General features: G+C 42.3%; 1 long non-coding RNA gene and 1 other non-coding gene across 3 annotated transcripts in view; one reads left to right on the forward strand and one right to left on the reverse strand.

The window, feature by feature from the left end:
* Positions 1–17,167, reverse strand: part of LOC122679330 — an 83,910-nt gene extending 66,743 nt beyond the window's left edge. Inside the window, exons 1-2 of one of the 2 annotated variants that reach the window (XR_006336366.1) lie at positions 14,625–17,167; positions 1,624–1,844 (exon numbers count right to left, since the gene is read on the reverse strand). This is a non-coding gene — a long non-coding RNA (uncharacterized LOC122679330). The remainder of the gene's footprint in view (positions 1–1,623; positions 1,845–14,624) is intronic. The other variant, XR_006336367.1, reaches the window with a different exon arrangement.
* Positions 16,674–16,755, forward strand: TRNAS-AGA. Its single transcript has one exon. It is a non-coding gene; the product is annotated as a tRNA-Ser (tRNA).

A 17,167-nucleotide genomic window follows, 5' to 3' on the forward strand; every position in this document is an offset into this window, starting at 1 on the left:
TTTTATTAATGGACCAAACTGAGACCTTTTCCTTCTGGTAAAAAAAAAAGACCAGGATGGAATAGGAAACTACCTCCACTGCAGATTTAGTTAATCTGATAAACCAGCTCTCTCGAATCCTAAATGAGTCACCTCAAAAGAAGATTGCTGAAATTCTTAATCTTCACCTTAGCAAATGAAGGCTCCTAAATGAAACCAAATCCTCCTAGTTTCTGCTATTATTGCAGAGACCTAGGGTACTGAAAAGAGATCTTTACACATTTAAGCACTTTAGGCATTTTCAGCCCTTTAACCAGCCTTTCCAATATCCTCCCAATTCTCAATGTCAGGCCTCCAAGGAATTACAGGGGATCTTCCCAACCCTCCCTTCTAGTCAGCTTGGAGAAACATTTCTCTAGACTGGGGATGCATCTCTTCCAGTCCTGACACTGGAGCCACATTCTTGGTACTCAACACCACTACTGTTAAACAGCCCTGGCCTCAGAGAATTGAAACAGTTCAAATAGCAGGAATCTCCAGTGAACCTCAGGAGGTTCCTATCTTTGAACCTATTTCCTTTTGTCTAGGCCCTTGAGAGATACACACCCTTTCCTCCTTAGTTCCTCCTCTCCTATCCATTTAATAGACCAAGACATCTCAGAGAGGTATCATGCTGGAATTTAGCTCTCCCAAAGGGGTAAGTAATTCTAGAATTTCATAGTAGTCATCAGTGTAACCAACTAGGTCGCTTAAATGACCCTTTGACATTTTATTTCCTTAATCTCTGATGATATTAGAACTGATTCCAGAAACACTGATCATCTGTACTCATTGAATCAGTTACCACTTTCCTTATGGACAAAATCTCTAAGTGACACTGGCAAAATTCACAGTGTACCTCCCACCAAGATTCAAATCTCTCTAGAATTAACCAGTACTCTTTCCAGGTGGAGCAGTGGTAAAGAATCTGCCTGTGAAGACAAGAGATGTGAGTTCGATCCCTGGGTTGGGAAGATCCCCTGGAGAAGGAAACGGCAAGCCACTCCAGTATTCTAGTCTGGGAAATCCCAAGGACAGAGGAGCCTGCCAGGCCACAGTTCATGGGGTCACAAAGAGTAGGACATGATTTAACAACTAAACAACTGTAAGTAAAAAAGACCTTCAAGGCATAAAACCCATATTAGAAGATTACAAGGCATAAGACTTCATTATCCCTTGTATTGGTCCCTGTAACACTCCCATTTTACTGGTGAGAAAACCTAAGGGCCAAAGGGAGGTTTGTCTAGGACCTCCAAGCAATAAACAACATTGTTATCCCTGGACACCTTGTTGTTCCTAACCCTCGTTCACTACTAACACCCATTCCCACCAAAGGCAAATTCTTTACTGTTACTTATGCAGTGCATTCTTTGATGATTTAGTCACTAAGTTGTGTCTGACTCTTGTGACCCCATGGACTGTAGTCTGCCAGGCTCCTCTTTCCATGGGATTCTCCAAGCAAGAATACTGGAGTGGGTTGCCATCTCCTTCTCCAGGGAATCTCCCCAACCCAGGAATCAAACCTTGGTCTCCTGTACTGCAGGCAGATTCTTTCCTGACTGAGCTACAAGGGAAGATATTTCAGTTGATGAAGTGAGCCAATACCTTTTTGCCTTCACTTGGGAAGGAGAAGAATTCACCTGGACAGTAATGCCTCAGGCTTTTACGAAGTCTTTATTTCTTGCAAATCCTGAAGGCTGATCTGGTTGATATAAAGTCCCTGAGAGCTTCCTTCTTTTGTTGCAATATGTGGATGATTTGCTTCTTTGCTCCCCTTCTTAAGCCTCCTTACAGGAAAATGGCATCCACTTGAGAAAGCTTTTCACCTTAAAGGGACATAATGTCAACAAGGAAAAATTGCAGTCTGCCCAAACCCAGATTCAATATTTAGCGTATCTGATACTAGAACAAGGGTTATACCTGGAGCCAGATAGACTTAATGGATTCCTAAGTTTCCCAAAACTCAAAACTAAACGCCAACTTAGAAAAAACTTCATGGTTGTCTTGGATTAGTTGGTTATTACTGAAATTAGATTTCAAATTTCTCTCTTACAGCCAAACCATTATGTACTTTACTGAAAAATAACAATCCAGACCTAATTTTATGGAAATAAGGAGAGACATAGCTTTCAGTGCCTTAAAGGAGAGTTTGATGAACTTACCTGCTTTGGGGTGTCTCAATTATCAAATGCCCTTTTTCCTTTTTTGTATATGGAAAGGAAGGAGGTGCCATTGGGGTACTCACCTAAAAACACAGGTTTTTATTGAACCGAGAAAGTGCCTTACTTGTTCCACTTGTCTGAAGTACAAACCAGGAAAGCCTGTTCATGTTGCTCCCTCACTTTTTACACAGCCTAATAGATCGCCCACTTGAGGTCTGGCAAATGAATTTCATACAACTTTCTCTGTCTAATGACAAGCAATTAATCTCCAAAATATACAAATAACTCATAGAGCTCAATATAAAAAAAAAAAAAAGAAATTCAATCAAAACCTGGGCAGAAGACCTAACTAGACATTTCTCCAAAGAAGACATATAGATGGCATGTGACAAGATGCTCAGCATCACTAATTATTAGGGAAAAGCAAATCAAAACTACAATGACGTCACACTGGTCAGAACGACCATCATCAAAAAATTCACAAGTGATAAATGCTGGATAGGGTGTGGAGAAAAGGGAACCCTCTTACACTATTGGTATGAATGTAAATTGATACAGTCACTATGTATAACAGTATGTAGGTTCTCTAAAAAGCTAAAAACAGAATTACATTTAGGTTGCTTCCATATCATTGCAACCCCACTCCTGGGCATATATCCAGAGAAAACCATAATTCAAAAATGCACATGTACCCCAATGTTCATTGCAGCACTATTTACAATAGCAATGATATGGAAGCAACCTAAATGTCCATCAACAGAAGAATGGATACAGAAGATGTGCAGAAATACAATGGAATATTACTCAGCCATAAATATGAACAAAACTGTGCAATTGGCAGAGATGTGCACAGACATCTGTCTGATGAATATAAATATATTTGAGTCAAGGCCTGTATGTTTTCATACTGGACTAAAGCCTTTTCTTTCAGTCCACTGCCTCTCTTGTGGCTAAAGTCCTTTGGAAAAGATTACCCCTACCTGGGGAACTCCTCTAAAACTTCATAGTGATTGAGGAATCCATTTTACTGGCCACATACTTCAAAGAGCCTGCACTGTTTTTTCTGGTTCAAAAACACTTTTGTTATCCTTATCACTCCCAATCCTCAGGTTTTTCAAACATACTAATGGCATTATTAAGACTCAGTTGGAAAAAAGAAAAGACTCAATTGGGGACTTCCCTGTAACTGAGGATAAGAATCCACCTGCCAGTGAGCATACACAGGTTTGATCCTTAGTCCAGGAAGATTCCACATGCCACAGAGCAACTAACCCACAACTACTGAAGCTCGCACCCTCTAGAGTCCACGAGCTCCAACCACTGAACCTGTGTGCCACAACTGCTGAAGCCCAAGCGCCCTAGAGCCTGTGCTCCACAGCAAAAGAAGCCACCACAATGAGAACAATGAGAAGCCTGTGCACTGCAACAAAGAGTAGCAGCAAAGACCCAGCACAGCCAAAAATAAATAAATTTTTTAAAAAGACTCAATTGGCAAAATTTGTAAAGGCCCTCCAAATATCTTGGTCAAAAGCATTGCCATTGTTGTTGTTGTTCAGTCACTACGTCGTGTCCCACTCTTTGTGACCCCGTGGACTGCAGCACGCCAGGCTTCCCTGTCCTTCACTATCTCCCAGAGTTTGCCCAAATTCATGTCCATTAAGTCTGTGGTGCTATCTAACCATCTCATCCTTTACAGCCCTCTTCTCCTTTTGCCTTCAATCTTTCCAGCATCAGGGTCTTTTACAGTGAGTCAGTTCTTCACATCAGGTGGCCAAAGTATTGGAGTTTCAGCTTCAACATCAGTCCTTCCAGTGAATATTCAGGACTGATTTCCTTTAGGAATGACTTGTTCAGTCTCCTTGCAGTCCAAGGGACTCTCAAGAGTCTTCTCCAGCACCACAGTTTGAAAGTATCAATTTTTCAGCTCTCAGCCTTCTTTATGGTCCAAAATCTCTCACATCCATACATGACTACTGGAAAAACCATAGATTTCACCAGACGGAATTTTGTCGGCAAAATGATGTCTCTCCTGTTTAATATGCTGTCTAGGTTTGTCGTGGCTTTCCTTTCAAGGAGCACGCATCTTTCAGTTTCATGGCTGCAGTCACTGTCCATAGTGATCCTGGAGCCCAAGAAAAGAAAATCTGTCACTGTTTCCACTTTTCCCCCTCTATTAATATTTGCCATGAAGTGATGGGACTGGATGCCATGATCTTAGTTTTTTAAATGTTAAGTTTTAAGCCAGCTTTTTCAGTCTCCTCTTTCACCCTCATCAAAAGGTTCTTTAGTTCATCTTCCCTTTCTGCCATTAGAGTAGTATCATCTACATATCTGAGGTTATTGGTATTTCTGCTGGTAATCTTGATTCCAGCTTGTGATTTATCCAGCCTGGCATTTCGCATGATGTACACTGCATAGAAGTTAAATAAATAAAGTTAAATAAGTTAAATAATAATAATAATAAATAAAGTTAAATAAATAAATAGCAGGGTGGCAATATAGAGCCTTGTCATATTCCTTTCCCAATTTTGAAATGGTCAGTTGGTACCTCTTCAGTTCTAACTACTGCTTCTTGATCCGCACACAGGTTTCTCAGGAGGCAGGTAAGGTGATCTGGTATTCCCATCTCTTTAAGAATTTTCCAGTTTATTGTGATCCACACAGTCAAAGGCTTTCACATAGTCAATGCCAGATGTTTTCTGAATTCCCTTGCTTTCTCTATGATCCAATGAATGTTGGCAATTTGATCTCTGGTTCCTCTGCCTTTTCTAAACTCAGCTTGTACACCTGGAAGTTCTCAGTTCATGTACTGCTGAAGCCTAGCTTGAAGGATTTTGAGCGTAATCTTGCTAACATGTGAAATGAGCACAATTGTACAGTAGCATGAGGATTCTTTGGCATTGCCTTTCTAAAAATTCCCTGATAGCTCAGTTGGTAAAGAATCCGCCTGCAAAGCAGGAGACCCTGGTTTGATTCTTGGGTTGGGAAGATCCCCTGGAGAAGGGAAAGGCTACCCACGCCAGTATTCTGGCTTGGGTCACAGAGTCAGACTCAACTGAGTGACTTTCACTCCCCACTTCCTTGGGATTGGAGCAAAAACAGACCTTTTCCAGTCCTGTGGCCACTGCTGAGTTTTCCAAATTTGCTGACATATTGAGTGCAGCACTTTTACAGAATTATCTTTTAGGATTTGAAATAGCTCAGCTGGAATTCCATCAGCTCCACTAGCTTTGTTCATAGTGATGCTTCCTAAGGCCCACTTGACTTCACACTCCAGGATGTCTGGCTCTAGGTGAGTGACCACACCATCATGGTTATCTGGTTTGCCAAGATTTTTTTTTGTATAGTTCTTCTGTATATCCTTTCCACTTCTTCTTTTTTTATTTTTTAATTTATTTATTTCTAATTAAAGGAGAATTGCTTTACAATATTGTGTTGGTTTCTGCTACACATCAACATGAACCAGCCATAGGTATACATATGTCACCTCCTTCTAGAAACTCCCTCCTACCTCCCACACCATCCAACCACTCTAGGTTGTCACAGAGTTGCTACCTCTTCTTAATCTCTTCTGCTTCTGTTAGGTCCTTACCATTTCTGTCCTTCATCACATTACCATTAATGTTTCTAAATCTCAGATTCACACCTTTTGGAACTCATAAAGTCTCTCCTGAGATAGTCACATGGTACCCAATGCACCTGACTCCTGCTTCTTTTAACCCACAACTGATAAGAGATAGTCTAATATTGCAAAGGCCTAACTACTTCTATTAAAAAGTTGTCAGGAGATAAAGACCTTAAGCATCACATCTTGCAACCTAGAGGTTTTGTGTATTAGAAAAGATACTTCCAGATGAACCTTCTTCAATCTTGCTGGAAAGGCCCCTTTCAGATACTGCTAAGTGATCCACATGTCACCAAATTCCAGGAAATAAACTCTTGGATTCGCGCAAAATACATAAAGAAAGCAATGAACTGTGACTGGAACTGCACATCATCTGGTGACCTGAAAGTAAAGATTTTCTTGAATTGAAGCAGAAGACAACTGACGGTACAGCTTCCCCAAGACTTTCAGAGGGCAAGTTTGTTGCCAGACTTTGATGATTATACACTTCAGATGATCTCTAATGTCTATAATCTTGATAACACACCTCTGTGTGTGCTAAATCACTTCAGTCACGTCCAACTCTGTAAGACCCTATGGACTGTAGCCCCCCAGGCTCCTCTGTCCATGGGTTTCTCCAGGCAAGAATATTGGAGTGGGTTGCCATGCAACCAGGGGATCTTCCCAACCCAGGGATTGAACCCATGTCTCATGTCATTGGCAGGTGGGTTCTTTGCCCCTAATGCCACTTGGAAAGCTCCTCCTAATAACATATGGACTTTAGATAAAAAGTGCCTGAGCGTTCACCCTTCTAATGTGATCTTAATAAGTTTCCAATCTGTTCACATTCCCTCCAACTTGACACATCTTTCTTAACACTGAGAGACAAAAAGCCACTAAAACTTGAAAATTTGACTCTTGATCAGGAGTGCTTTCAGAGAAAGATCTTGATCAAAAGGGGAAAATATAAAAACTTAATAAACAGGAACCTCAGTTAAATAGATTAAGGAGACCAGAAGAGGGAGCTCCCAGGTCCTGCAATGACAGCAGAGCTCAACAGGAACAAGAATGACTTTTCTTTTTTCCTGACAAGACTCAGTCAATGAGAAGCCATGGACTTTGTTTATAATAACACTCCCAACTTCCTTCTCTCTATAAAAGCATTCTCCTTCTCTTGTCATGTAGAGATCTGTACATGGCTTGTCATGGTTGCAGTGACAAAATTGTAACTCTCTGCCAATCCTGAATAAACCCATCTTTGCTGGAAAAATATCTAGCAGTCTACTCATTTCAGGTCAACACTGCTTTTAAAAACTTTTTAAAAATAATTTATATACAGGAAAGTACAGAAATCACAAGTGCACAGCTTGGTGAATTTTCACAAACTGAGTACATCCACATAGTCAGTACCCACAGCATAAAAGCCTGCATATCCAGCACCCCCAGATACTCTCCTCATGCTACTTTCTAGTCATTCTCCCCAACTAGGGCAATCATTATCCTATTTTCTAGTTTTGCCTGGTTTTGATCTTTACATGAATGGAATCATACAGTATTTTCCTTTTCACATCTGGTTATTTTCACTTTTTACTATGTTTGTGAGATTCATCCATGTTGTTACATGTTATAATATTCTATTATATACATAAAATGGAATTTATTTATCCATTGTACTATTGGTGGGCATTTGGGTAGCTTCTAGTTGGGGTTATTATAAACCATGCTGCTATGAACATTCCAGTAAATGTCCCTTGGTAAATACCTGTACTCATATCTATTGGATATGTACCTAGAAGCAGAACATAGTGTATGCAGTGTTCTACTGGTAGATGCCGTCCAGATACTATGTAAGTACTTCACATGTATTAACTATTTTAATCCTCATAAGTCCCCAAAATGTAGATACTATTATTAGCCTCAATTTATACAGATGAGGACATAAAGACATAGAGAGATTAAATAGATTAAATAGCAGAACCAGTAAATGAATGAATTTTATTTATAATAAACAGGGTTTAAATTCAAGAGTTTTAGGTCCAGAGCCTGTACTCATAACCTTCAATCTATACTGTTAAGCTGAGATTTCGTCTAGAACTATACCATTCTTTTATTTTGCTAACTAATTTTCCTTTACCATGCACTGATACAAAAATTAAAGCACACACATACATATGCATATAAGATAACCCTAGGAATGATGGATAACTTCTTTGATATCATTGATATAAAACCAGCTATAAGCTGGTCACTTATTTATATACAAGCATTATTACTTGTACATGTTACTACTTATATGTTACTACTTATATCATTACTTATTACTTATATACAAGCTGGTCATTTTGATATATACAAGTTGTGTGTATATACGAAAAGTTCAGATAAACCAAGGATTATTTTTTTTATTTCTGATGGAATTAAAAATATAAGATAGGCAAGACATCCTCAGTTACATACCCAGTTATCAAACATTCTATATTAACTGGAAAACTGAAGAGTCATACTTATCCCAGCTTCCTACAGCAAGTGGTAGTTTTACACACTAAATCACTCAATATATTATATTATTTGTGCTAAGTGTTTTGAGGGGATGCACACTGGGAAAGTATACATGGGGTGAACACATTCCCCATCTGAAAAGGCTCTCCCATTCTTATAAAGGACATTAGCGAGAACTGTGACACACGAGAAGTACCAAAACATGGTTATAAGGCTACAGACTCACAAGGAGATGTGGACCACTTCTCACTCATAGATCAGAGGAGACTGAAATGGTGACATTCTGACTGAGTCAAGAAAGACTGATACGATTTCTCCAAAAAAAAGGCAGTTGGGTCAGGAGGGGGTAATAGAAAGAACAAATGGACAGATACAGAAGGGCACCAAATTCTTCTGGAAAACAGCCCAAAGTGGAGTATGTTGGGAACCAGAGCATGCCCTGGGCAGAAAACCTCACCACTAATGTTTACCGAGCACCAACTGTGTGTTCTCTCATCTGACCCTCACAGCAGCCCAGGAAGGAAGGCACCGTGATTCCCTTTTACAAGTGAGGGTACAGGGACATAAAAAATGAAGCTAACGTGTCTAAGGCCACAGCACTTCCAAGTGCCGCAGACAGAGCCTTCAGGTCCAAAGCCCCGTCTGCTGCCTCCTGCCAGGGACAATGGACCTGAGGGGGAACAAGGAGCCTTCCAGGCTGAGGACCTGGGACTTCACATGGAAAGCAATGTAAGACCATCAGAGAGTTACTCAGAGGGGCATCCCTGGTGGTCCAGTGGTTAAGAATCTGCCTGCCAACTCAGGGAACTGCGGCTCAATCTCTGGTCCAGGGAGATCCCTCATGCCACAAGGCAGCTGGGCCTGCACTGCCCGTGTGTCCTAGAGCCCACTAGCAGTCCCTGCTCTCAGCAGCTGGAGAGAGCCCTCTTGCAGCAGTGGAGGCCCAGCACAGCTATAAATAAATACAAAAAAAACAGGTTTAAAGAGAGTTAGTAAGAAACAGGATATAATCAGAGCAGCGCTCTAAGAACAGAATGCAGCGAACTGTAGGTCACCACTTACTAGGAATCAATTGAAGTAGGTTTTGACTAGCACTTTTTCCCAAATAAAAGGATAGAACAGAATGGAATGGAATCGAATAGAATAGGAAATACCAGAATACATCTCACATCGATTAAAATATAATTTCATAAAACTTTTGTCTCATTTTAGATGGATAACATACAGGTAAGGAGGGAGATTAGACAGATGAATAGAGAGAAAAATAGCAGAGAGATGTGTATACTGCACTCTGTATACATGAACATATTCGTGTTGAATCTTAACCTCAGCCAGAAATAAGAAAGACAAGGAGCTCATCTCCCAGGAAGAGAAGCCAACATGGGCCCGGAGATATCAGAACCTTTGTAAACAAAGTAATGATTTCTTCCTCCCTAAAAACGATATCCATGTCAAATCCCTAGAGTCTAATTCTCTTTAGCACTCACCCAAATTACCCAGGAATATCTGAAAAGGGAACTTTACCAATATGATTAACTTAAGAATCTTGAAAGGAAGAGCTTATCCTGGGTAGTTTGGGTGAGTCCTAAAGACAATTAGATGGATCCTCATAAAATAGACACATGGAAGGCAATGTGAAGACAGAGGCAGAGACTAGAGTGATGAGTCTACACGTCAAGGAATGCTAATAGCCACCAGAAGATGGAACCATCAGAGAGAGTGTGGTCCTGCCCACATCTTGATTTCAGACTTCTGGCCTTCAGTACTGAGAGAATAAATTTCTGTTGTTTTAAGGCACCAAGTTTGTGGTGATTTATCTTTGGAAGCCCTAGGAAACGACTACAGCCCTGGACAAGGGTTTGGGGTTTGAACAAAACTTCAGCCTCAGAATAGAAATGAGAGTTCAATCTAAAAGTAGAATAGAGGGACTTCCTTGGTGGTCCAGTGGGTAAGAATCTGCCTACCAATTCAGGGGACATGGGTTTGATCCTTGGTCGGGGAAGATCCCACATACCGCAGGGCAATTAAGCCCATACATCACAGCTGCTGAAGTCCATGCTCTAAAGGTCGTGCTCTGCAACAAGAGAAGCTACCACAATGAGAAGCCCATGCACCATGACAGAGTAGCCCCTGCTCACCACAACTAGAGGAAGTCCGTGCTCAGCAATGAGGACCTAGCACAGCCCAAAATAAATACAGAAAAATTTTAAATAAATTTTTTAAAAAAGTAAAATAGAAACCCATCACACACTGGTTCACGGGGCAGCCAGGCATGCCAAGTCACTTTAGTCATAATCTGCTCTCTGTGACCCTGTGGACTGTAGCCCGATAGGCTCCTCTGTCCATGGGATTCTCCAGGAAAGGATACTGAAATGGGTTGCCCTGCCCTCCTCCAGGGGATCTTCACAACCCAGGAATCAAACCGGTGCCTCTTACATCTCCTGCATTGGCAGGGGGGTTCCCTGCCCAGCACCAGCTGGGAAGCCCCATTAGACATAGGCTATCCCAGACCAATTCCAAATCTAGCCATGATGGAGAAGAGTGAGTAAGTCCTGGAGTGACTCAGGTACTAGGTGGGGTGGAGGTGGGGAGGGCGGGGACAGGGTGGGGTTCATCATGCAGGGAGGACTTTTCAGTACCAAGCAGGGCAATAGGAACTGACAGAGCAATGAGAGATGTTCTGCCAGTCATAAATGTCTGGTAGAACCTGGCTGCATGCAGTCTGAGATGATGTCCATTTCAGAGGGGAAAAAAATGAAAAACCAGAAAAAAATGCTGCTCCTTCTATGGAAGGAATCTGTCCCTTCATTCAAGGGCCAGGCATATGCCAGCGCAGGGGTGTGGAGGTAAGCGCGAGGTCTGCTCTGGACCTCCTCGGTAGCCCTCACAGCCTCTCTTGGAGCTGATACCTCCCTGCAAGCTCAGAAGATTCATTCTCCTTCAGCCAAGAGCTTCTGGGGATTGAACGGACCATTCTGCACCTGTGTTAGCAGGAATCAGGGAAAGGAAGACCTTACCATCTCTAGAGGCTTCTAACTTACAAGTCGGTCATAGAACCACCCTTACTGTTAACATACTATGGGGATTTCCTACTCCCTAAAAGTCACATAAGAGGATTTCAATCTAGATGCTCTCAAAAGGCACTTCTTCCCCACCTAGGCAACATAGGACAAACAACTATGCATCAGTTCCAGCCCCTGTCCCCCAGGAGTGTGTGTCCTCACACATAATATGAGGACTAGCCATAATAACTAAAACTACAGCGCAGTGGTATTTGTCGCTAAGTCGTGTCCGACTCTTGCGACCCTGTGGACTATAGCCTGCCAGGCTCCTCTGTCCATGGGATTATCCAGGCAAGAATACTAGGGTGGGTTGCCATTTCCTTCTCCAGGGGATCTTCCTGACCCAGAAGTCGAACCTGGGTCTCCTGCAGTGGGTACCTTCAAATGACACAGACAATCAGAGACAAAGAACTAGAGGGGATAGGACAGGTTTTATTGATACATCAATCCAGGCATGAAAGGATTCCAAACTGTGAAAACTAATATCAAATGCATATCTTTAATCTTATAACCACTAGAAACAGTCTTATCCAGAATAACCAGCATGATAATGAAATAAGATAATGTAACAGTTGCAATGAAAATATCTTTAATTATCAAAGAATTTATAAATTATTTCACCTCTCTGGCTTCGACTGCTTCATCTGTAAAATGAGTTTTATACACAATCACTAAAGTCCTTTCCAGTCCCCTTATATTCCTTGGGCAATTCATTGTAAGGGAGATACTTTTGTTGGCTTTATCCTTAGGGCCTTCTGTGAGGTCTTCAAGTAGGGGGAGCCTCGAAATTTTCAGCTTTTCGGAGAAGGCAATGGCATCCCACTCCAGTACTCTTGCCTGGAAAATCTCATGGACGGAGGAGCCCAGTAGGCTGCAGTCCATGGGGTTGCTAGGAGTCAGACACAACTGAGTGGCTTCACTTTCACTTTTCACTTTCATGCATTGGAGAAGGAAATGGCAACCCACTCCAGTGTTCTTGCCTGGAGAATCCCAGGGACGGGGGAGCCTGGTGGGCTGCCGTCTAAGGGGTCGCACAGAGTCGGACACGACTGAAGTGACTTAGCAGCAGCAGCAGTAAGAATCTTTAAGCTATAAAGATTGGTTGATATGTGGAAGTATGACTGGGGAAATAGAGCAAACTGGTCAGCCTAAAATCCTGGGTTCCTCCCTAAGAGGCACTATGGCCAACTGGGGACCAGGAAGCACACTAGGCACTAGCCCTAAGCCCTGGCCCGTGGGACATTTCTAACAGCCTCCATCCATTGGGTTCTCACTCTGCCTTCAATATAATGCCTTGCTCAAACTTTTACTCCCCCACATAGCTCCCCAACTGATCCTTTTTTTCTTTTCCTTGAATCAGGTTTAACTTTCTGAAGGCTGAAAATCATAAAGCAAAAATTGATTTGAAACAAGGAGGATGGAAGAAGGAGCTGGACTCACACAACTATAGAAGTGAAAAAAAATTAATGTCAAAGCCTCAAACAAAGGCTGGACCTACTGACTCCTCAGGGGGTTGATGGGTTTGAGCCACAGGAATTAGCACGTGACTCTTCGGGTTGATCTGTTTGTTGGTTGCTATGTGGATTGGTGATAAAATATCCATTTGGGTGGGATCAAAAATTGTATTACCCTCTTAGAGCACATCTGTGAATACTGGCCTTTTGAACTGTAGTTCAGCAGGTCTCTCTGCCGTCAGAGGCTGCTTCCCAAATACCAACTTTGAGTCTAGCCCTACCATATGGACTCATGGGGGTCCATGAAAAATAGGGGCTGGAAAGCATGAGAAGTTCTGACAATAAGTGACAGGGTTTGTCCAGGCTGCTGAAGAGAAATGTACTGAGACAAAAGACTAAGGAGGTGCACACCTTTGGAACGTGTCTGTGGATCAAAACACACCCTAACAGATTCTTGAGAGAGCGCCGGCAGCCGTGTTAACCTTGGCATTGCTATCATTAAAAGGCTATGCTCATTTCTGGCACCTAACATGGGACACTTTGACAGCAATAGGGTTGATGGAGGAGGAAAGAATCTGTTTTGCAGTTAAAAAAAAAAACAAGTTCTCGGATTTCTCAGGCCATTTGAAATCACGCCAGAGAAATACTCGATTTCAGCATTCTTCAGCTCTCTGCGATGATGCCACAAGTGGTGTCCCCCACGTGTGATGATGTATTTCAGAGCCAGAGTTTTCTCAACATGTTCCAAGCCTGCAGGCTCCTGATCCTTTTTCAAATTACAAAGATGATAGGATCCCAGAGAGAGCTGTGATTAGTCTAAACTCTCCACAGCTGTGAGAGACGAGTGTACAAATTCCAATAAAGATTCTGCGTGTTCTGGACTGAATTTACCTATGCGGCACTGAGGCCTAACTCGGGGACCACTTAAAAGAATCAGAGCTGCCCCAGTGCTCTTCCATCTCCAGCATTAGCAGCTGGAAGGCTGGCAACTGTTCTGCGAAGATGCCTCCCCTCACACCCACTGCCTCCCCTCACACCCACCACTCTGTCACTGCCCAGAAGTGAGTATCTATTTTTGGTGCAGGGGGAGAAAAGCTAATACATTGACCCAATCGACTATAGCCTGCCAGGTTCCTCCGTCCATGGGATTTTCCAGGCAAGAATACTGGAGTGGGTTGCCATTTCCTTCTCCAGGGCATCTTCCCGACCCAGGGATTGAACCTGGGTCTCCTGCATTGCAGGGAGACTCTTTGCCATCTGAGCCACCAGGGAATCCCTATTAATACATGTGAATCCAAAGAGGCCTTGCAATTCATGATGTGAACAGCCAGGAGGACTATAAAACACCTTGTAACTGAAGAGGTTGGCCTGGACTGTGTGTGACAACAAATCCAGTTGTATTACCACCTCTAACTCATTTGGATTAGTGTTAGCAAGAACGCAGGTTCCGAGCAGTCTTCAGTTACTTGGCAAAGTCAGCAGGGCTTTGTTTTCTTATTTTGGACACCTTTTCCCTAAAATACTTCCTTGGAAGGCTAAGTAAATGTAATAATACACAGCACGCCACTTTTACCATGTTTAATAACTGTATAGTCTGAAGACTCTTGGCTATACTCCTTTACGAAACATCTGACACTTGGCATGCTTTCCAAGACTGGGAAAGAGTTAGGGGACAAGTATTCACACCACTGTCGACACATATTAACAATTATAGAGATAATAAATAAGACTCTTTATTTTGGGGGAAAAAATGAAAAAAAATGTTTTTTTAAATTATTTTCTCATATGATTTGCATGAGTTTTCCAAAGCCAAGTATACACTCACCATGTACAGCCTACTCCATTGCTTGAGTCCACTGCAGTGCACCAGGTATTGCTCCTGACATCCTGAGTTTTTCTCTTTTTTTTTTTTGGCCGCGCTGCAGGATTTCAGTTCCTCCACCAGGGCTTGAACTTGGGCCACCACAGTGAAGTCTGGAATGTTAACCACTAGGCCACCAGGGAACTCCCTGGAGATTTTTAATAGTGTGCTTTCATTTTCCAGTTTATCACACAGCCATCCACATATGTGTATATGGCATTTCTCACTGTAGACATTGAACTTGACTTTCTCTAAAGCCAGAAAGACAACACAACTGAAGTCAGAAGTTCCAAAGAGTTGATGAGCTGTAAGACAAATTCTCAAAACACCTACCTCTGGATGATCTACACATGATATCTACACACCAAAATGGGGGTGGGAGTAGAGGAAGAAGGAAAGAAGCTTCATTTTTCTAATATTCATATAAACAAAACACAAAATTAGAAACACTTCCTCTTTTATCTTTCATAGTCCTTCATGCAAATCTACATGCTAAGTCTTTCAACTACTGATGGTATACCTCAGATTTCATCTTTTCTAAAGAAAAATCAAATTATTAACTTAAGTGTATGAAACTGTATGGCAACTCCCCCAGGAACCATATTGCAAGGGTAATTTCAGTATCAAGTGGCTTATTCCTGTCTTTCTGCTGGAGGTCAGTTCTGAGTAGAAATCACCCAGCAAGGCAAGTTGGGGAAAAACAAAACAAAATATCAGTATACTGAGTGGGACGTCATACTATACGACAAGATTCTGATAGTTAAAATAACAACCAGGGAAGCCTGACAGGTAAGGGGAATGTTGCCTTGCTGGGAATATTCAAGATTTGCCTGGTGGTAAATATTAGTGACATGATGATAAGCGTCTGACAACTAGCTCTAGCGAGAAAAATATCTTGTACCATTTGCAATTTCCCTGGTGTAAATACACCCAGGAAGCCTAATTTCAAGCTACCCAAGTGACATCACTGAATGGGAAGTTATGAAGAGATTCATAACAATGGCCCACTGTTTACTATTTCAGATACAACAGATGTAAATAATCTCAAACATAAATTACAATAAAATGTAGGGTAATAACCAGACCTTGGTGAATTTTGACTACTGCTTTTGTTTTTCAATATAGTTAATTTAACTAAGTTTACATAATTTAATTTTTTTTCATAATTTAATTTTTTAATAGTGGTTGCATTTAACAACTGGCTCTCAAAAGTCATGAATATTTAAAGGTTGGCTCTACATTTGCTCCATCATATGTTGTCTGTTCAGAATATCTTTAATATCTCTAACCCCACCGTGTCTTTTCCCGCGAGTTCTTTAATAGATATTATGAACAGACAACAAAAAAACCAAGTAAATGAAGCTACTAATTCATTTCGATAAAAGTATCTCCAGAGTTTCCAAGGCTGCCAACCTCTTTGCAATTCTCCTTCAGAAATACTAAAAAGTTCAGGTTTCATTGTGCATACATAGTATTTACAGGAGAGACCATACCTTGCAGGTGTATTACACATCGTACTTTTCCGAGCAGTGTCTTTAAGACACTGTGGGACATTCTAGCCCTGCATAGTCAATTTATATCAGTGGGGAACACTATTTTAGTGCGTAGTGGGGAAAAAGAGTCCTGGAACTGTTTGTGCTTAGAAGGCGGCGGGGGAGTGGAGCTGATCACGCAAGGAGGCCGGGAGGCTGATCCGGGGCCCTAAGATTCCCAGTTAGCTCCGGGAAAACGCACAACTCTGCAAGCCAGTCTACAGCAGCACCAACCTTTTTTCCCTCTCTCTTGTTTTCTGACTAACTAGCGATTTTACTAAAATTCAGTTTTTCTCTCATTGGCGATACTCTCAAGATCCCCTCTGAGAAGATAAAATTATTAAGAGCTACAACATTCAAATGTGCGCTTAATCTGACAGAACAGCTCCGTAGTGTTTTCCTCGTGATGAAAACCTGTTACTAGAGTAGACACTTGTGTGCAGGCTCTACATAGATCTCACTGCCAAAACCACCACCAGTAGTAGTCGTGGCCGAGTGGTTAAGGCGATGGACTAGAAATCCATTGGGGTCTCCCCGCGCAGGTTCGAATCCTGCCGACTACGACAAATCAGCTTTTTAACACAGTAGCTTATTTCTCTTTTGCAGGCTTCTCCGCTGACCATTTAAAGAATATATGAACGGCTGGAATACGATTGGGACCCCAAGGGGGCTAGACAAGGAGGAGATGAGAAAGCTAGGGAGTCGGGCGATTGTGGTTACAACCTGAGTCCAGGAGGAGCGGAAGACGGGACAAAACACGTCAGATAATCGGGAACAGAAAAGCCAGTAGCGCAGAAACGGACAACACCGACCTCCCGCCCAGCCGCCGGAACGTCCACGCAGCCCGGGGCCCTCGCGACCCCACAGCGTCTTTTCGCGCGAGCTCGTCAACAACCAAGCCTCGCGAGGGTCGGAAATGGCGCGCGCATGCGCGGGGGCGACGGGGCGCGCGCCCCGAGAGGGGATGGGCCCCCC

The sequence above is a fragment of the Cervus elaphus genome, chromosome 21 (assembly GCF_910594005.1).
Source record: "Cervus elaphus chromosome 21, mCerEla1.1, whole genome shotgun sequence".
In the NCBI taxonomy this organism is placed as follows: Eukaryota; Metazoa; Chordata; class Mammalia; order Artiodactyla; family Cervidae; genus Cervus; species Cervus elaphus.